Here is a 4,984-nt window from a genome sequence, read left to right on the forward strand (position 1 = left end):
CCTGGGAAGCCTATGTTGATGCAGAAGATAAGATAAATGGTTTTCAGGTCAAACCTCATTACACATTTTTGCCCTTCTACTTAAAAGATTTTACACTTTGGTTAGTCTCTCTTATCTTCCATATTGCTATCTATGAAATGGGGTTAAAATGTATTTTAGTTGCTCTGGATCCCAGCTCTCAGAGCTTCAGGAGACTCTGCCCTTTGAGGGTATTCCCCTCATAGGGTCACCATGGCCAACAGGAAAGGGTGCTGGAAGTGGGCCATTGTTGGCGGCATCAGTACAGTTCTAGTGTTTGCCATTGCAATGATCATGGGCTTCTCACTGCAGAAGCGCACCGTCCTGCCAGGCCATGCACAGGATGGGACCTGCTGCTCTGACGCAGACATGCTGGGCTGCCTGCTAAGTTTGGGTCAGATTATCCAAAGGACGGCCTGCTGGTCACCTGGTACCATGCTGCCAACAGCAAAGAGCAGATGAAGGCTGCCCTCAGCAACAGCATCACGGTCCTGGAATCAGACGTCACAATAGAAGGGCTTGACACAGTCAACGAGACAGGGGTCCCCATCACGGTGCACCCCCCAGCCATCTACAGTGACAACACCTGAGAGCAGTGGCTGGAGGCTGTGCTGACCTCTTCCGAGAAGGGCATCAAACTGGACTTCAAGAGCATCAAGGCTGTGGGCCCCACCCTGGACCTCCTGAGGCGGCTGACAGAGGAGGGGAAAGTTCAAAGGCCTGTGTGGATCAATGCCAACATCCTGAGGGGTCCCAACATGGTCAAACCAATAGAGATCAATGCCCCCACAGTTCCTGGCCTTGGTCCAGGAGAAGTATCTTGAGATAACCCTGTCTCCAGGCTGGACTACCGTCTACCTGCCCTTGTTCCCAAATGGGACATACACCCAGACCATGGTGGAGAAGATGCAGGAGCTGGTGGGAGCAGTGCCACAGAAGGTGACCTTCTCCATGTGGGTTGTCATGGCCAGGGCCGCCCGGCCCCACTTCAGCCGGCTGCTGGGCCAATCTGACAGGTACAGCCTGACAATGAGGCAGTCCACCTCGGACCCCGTGACAGTGGATGACTTCCTCTATATCCAGGACAACACCACCACCCACCAAGTCTGCTATGACTTCTTTGAGCCTCTCCTGTCTCAATTCAAGTAGCTTGCCGTACCTCATGGAAGCAAAGGTACTACACCAGGGGCAGCCTGACCCCTGCTCTCCAAACCCTGGAGGCCAGGGTCTGAGCGTGGAGTGACTGGTTCCTGACATCCAGGGCAAGGGAAGCAGAGCCACAGTGCGTCTCCCAGACTGAGAAGGCATGATCCTGCTGGACGTGGGCCTTCAGGAGCCTGCAGCTGGGGATCCCGTGCCCATCATCCATGCCCCAGATGGCCATGCCCTGATGCCTGAGTCCTGCCTGCAGCAGCTGGCCATGCGCCCTGGATGCTGGGGCCTGCATTTGCACATAACAGAGCCCACCACTCTGCAGCCATCCCTGGCCACGCTGGCCACCCTGTGCGCCCTTGGCCACCTGTCTAGGGGTTGGGGCCACAGTCTCCCACGGGAGTTTCATGCTCCCTGGCTCTGTGACTGGCAGGGAGTTGCTTATAGCTGTGGCTGAGGTGTTCCCCCACGTGACAGTGGCACCAGGCTGACCCGAGGAAGTGCTGGGCAGTGGCTATAGGGAACAGCTGCTCACAGATATGCTGGAGTTGTGCCAGGGCCTCTGGCAACCCATGTCCTTCCAGCTGCAGGTTGGGCCTCTGGGCCAGAGTCCCGCTGGAGTCGTGATCCAGCTGCTGGCAGCCTCCCCCCAGGCCATGGTCACAATGGAACACAGCCCTGGCCAGGGCCACTATGTGTCTATGTGGGCAGTGCTGCTGGCAGCCAGGGCCGTGGAGAAGACCCTAGTCTACTACAGGCTACCCCGGAGCTACTGCCAAGACTTGCAGGCAGATATTGGCAGACACTGAGCACCCAGGGGTGCTCTCCTGGTGGACCCCAGCTTCCCACGGGGGAGGCAGGAAGGAATAAATGCCTCTGCTTCCTAAAAAAAAAAAAAAAAGTGTTTTAGTCCTTTTGTTGTAAGGACTAAAGGGGAATTTGTAGGTAAATGTGAAGGAATCAAAATTGTGATCCTTAACTGACAGTTCCCTCCACTGAACAGGATCCTCTAAAATGAACCTTTGAAGGAGAGCACTCTGGTCCTTTCCCCCAGGATAGTAAAATCAACTCCTTTTAATTTTTTTTTTTTTTGGTTGTGCAGTGTGGCATGTGGAATCTTAGTTCCCTGACCCGGGATCGAACTCATATTTCATGCAGTATAAGTGTGGAGTCTTAACCACTCAACTGCCAAGGAAGTCCTTAAAATTGGCTTCTTTTAATTAACAGGTTCTCTATCACTTCATTTCTCTTACAATTTATCCTTTGAAAACCCATGACCCATGGAAAATAGTATTCCCATGACTCATAGAGATTCTCCAAGTCTGAAATTTGCTGATTCCATACTTTTGACACAACTGGGCATGCTCCTCTATCTTATATTCTTCCTGCACGTTGGCTGTTGTATCTAGAGGCTTGATCAGATTAGTTTTAATGCCCTTGGCAAACTGTAGATGTTGTGTGCTTTCATCAGAGGCTCGTAATATCTGACTGTCCCTTTTTTTCTGTGTGAGTGTTGCTTGCAGCTGTTGGTGCTCATTGCCAAGGATATTAATTTATGATTGCAAAATAGTGCTATTCTAATTCTATTATTTCTTTTTAATTTATTTGTTAAATGTTTTTGTAAAGAGATATTTACCTTTATATGGTTACTTAGTGATTCATTTCTTTTCAAAAGGTTGGACAAATGTTTGATTTTTTCCTTTGTTTACCAGTTCTCAAAACAAAAACTTTTCTATCCTTTACTTCAAAATGTGGTTAGTTTTTTAAAAAATATTATTGTGACTTTATGTCCTTAAACATATTTGATATGTTTCACTGTATTCTAATTACTATTCTTATTGAAGCACAAATTAAGCTCCAGATAATATTCCTTAGGAAGTGCTCATGCAAATAATATTCCCTGACTTCTTGCTTATTACTAATAAAGTTGATTTGTGTCCTTTACACTTGAAATTTAGTTTTGCTGGATATAAAAATCCTTCACTTGAATTTTCTATTTTGTTTATGTTAAATGTTTTCCCCCTTTTTTATCTGTACAGATATGTGGCATAAAGCGTGGCTTTCAAAAAGACTGATGATTTTTAACTTATTTTCCTTCAAGAAACATCAGCTTTTTGTGTAGATGCCCAGAGACTTTTTCCAGTAATTTATTATAGTATGTGCCTTGATATTGGTTGTTCTGGGTTCAGATTTTCAGGTTCAGTTCAGTTCAGTTCAGTCACTCAGTCATGTCCGACTCTTTGCGACCCCATGAACCGCAGCATGCCAGGCCTCCCTGTCCATCACCAACTCCCAGAGTCCACCCAAACCCATGTCCATTGAGTCGGTGATGACATTCAACCATCTCATCCTCTGTCATCCCCTTCTCCTCCTGCCCTTAATCTTTCCCAGCATCAGGGTCTTTCCAAATGAGTCAGCTCTTTGCATAAGGTGGCCAAAGTATTGGAGTTTCAGCTTCAACATCAGTCCTACCAATGAACACCCAGGACTGATCTCCTTTAGGATGGACTCCTTGGATCGCCTTGCAGTCCAAGGGACTCTCAAGAGTCTTCTCCAACACTACAGTTCAAAAGCATCAATTCTTCGGCACTCAGCTTTCTTTTGTAGTCCAACTGTCACATCCATACATGACCACTGGAAAAACCATAGCCTTGACTAGACGGACCTTTGTTGACAAAGTGATGCCTCTGCTTTTTAATATGCTCTCTAGGTTGGTCATAACTTTCCTTCCAAGGAGTAAGCATCTTTTAATTTCATGGCTGCAATCACCATCTGCAGTGATTTTGAGTCCAGAAAAATAAAGTCAGCCACTGTTTCCACTATTTCCCCATCTATTTCCCATGAAGTGATGAGACCAGATGCCATGATCTTAGTTTTCTGAATGTTAAGCTTTAAGCTAACTTTTTCACTTTCTGCTTTCACTTTCATCAAGAGGCTCTTTAGTTCCTCTTCACTATCTGTCATAAGGGTGGTGTCATCTGCATATCTGAGGTTATTGATATTTCTCCTGGCAATCTTGATTCCAGCTTGTGCTTCTTCCAGCCCAGCGTTTCTCATGATGTACTCTGCATATAAGTTAAATAAGCAGGGTGACAAGATACAGCCTTGACGTACTCCTTTTCCTATTTGGAACCAGTCTGTTGTTCCATGTCCACTTCTAACTGTTGTTTCCTGACCTACATACAGGTTTCTCAAGAGGCAGGTCAGGTGGTCTGGTATTCCCATCTCTTTCAGAATTTTCCAGTTTATTGTGATCCACACAGTTATATGATGTATTCTTTCAGTATGTCCCTTGAAATGGTTTTTTATTTCAGGAAGGCTTTCTTGAATTAGTTTTGGATATTTGTTGTGTTGTTTTACTTTGGTTTTCTTCAGGTTCTCTTATTATCTTCTTAGGATTCCAGTCCGCTTACCAGTCTATCTTGTTTCTCAGCCACCCAGAGCTCAAGCCTGTGTGCTCATCCTTCTAACTGTGTCCATATCAAGTTTGACCCATGGAGAAGTACTTTGTTTCCTGAAGTGCAGGTGCTTTGGTCAGCATTGAGGGTATGGATGAGTTAGTTTGGTGCAATTGCTTTTTCCAGGTAAGCTGTTCTGCTACTACTTTCCTTATTGGATAGTTTTATTTCATCCTGGGTGAAATTGTGCCCTCCCCTTATTCTTTATACATGGGAAATTCTCTTTCTATCCTATATTATAGCCTCATTGGTCTGTGAGGACCCTCAATTTTAGCAATCATAGGCAGATGCTAGCTTCAATATTAGAGGATCATTTTACTGACACTGCATAAGTACAGACAGGTAACTAAAACCCC

The 4,984-nt window shown here is 46.0% G+C and overlaps 1 pseudogene; it reads left to right on the forward strand.

Annotated features, from left to right (window-relative positions):
* Window positions 1-231: 231 nt before the first annotated feature.
* On the forward strand, window positions 232-2,024 carry LOC133255480 (protein FAM151A-like; annotated as a pseudogene).
* The last annotated feature ends 2,960 nt before the right edge of the window (window positions 2,025-4,984 follow it).

This window comes from Bos javanicus, chromosome 10 (assembly GCF_032452875.1).
Source record: "Bos javanicus breed banteng chromosome 10, ARS-OSU_banteng_1.0, whole genome shotgun sequence".
In the NCBI taxonomy this organism is placed as follows: Eukaryota; Metazoa; Chordata; class Mammalia; order Artiodactyla; family Bovidae; genus Bos; species Bos javanicus.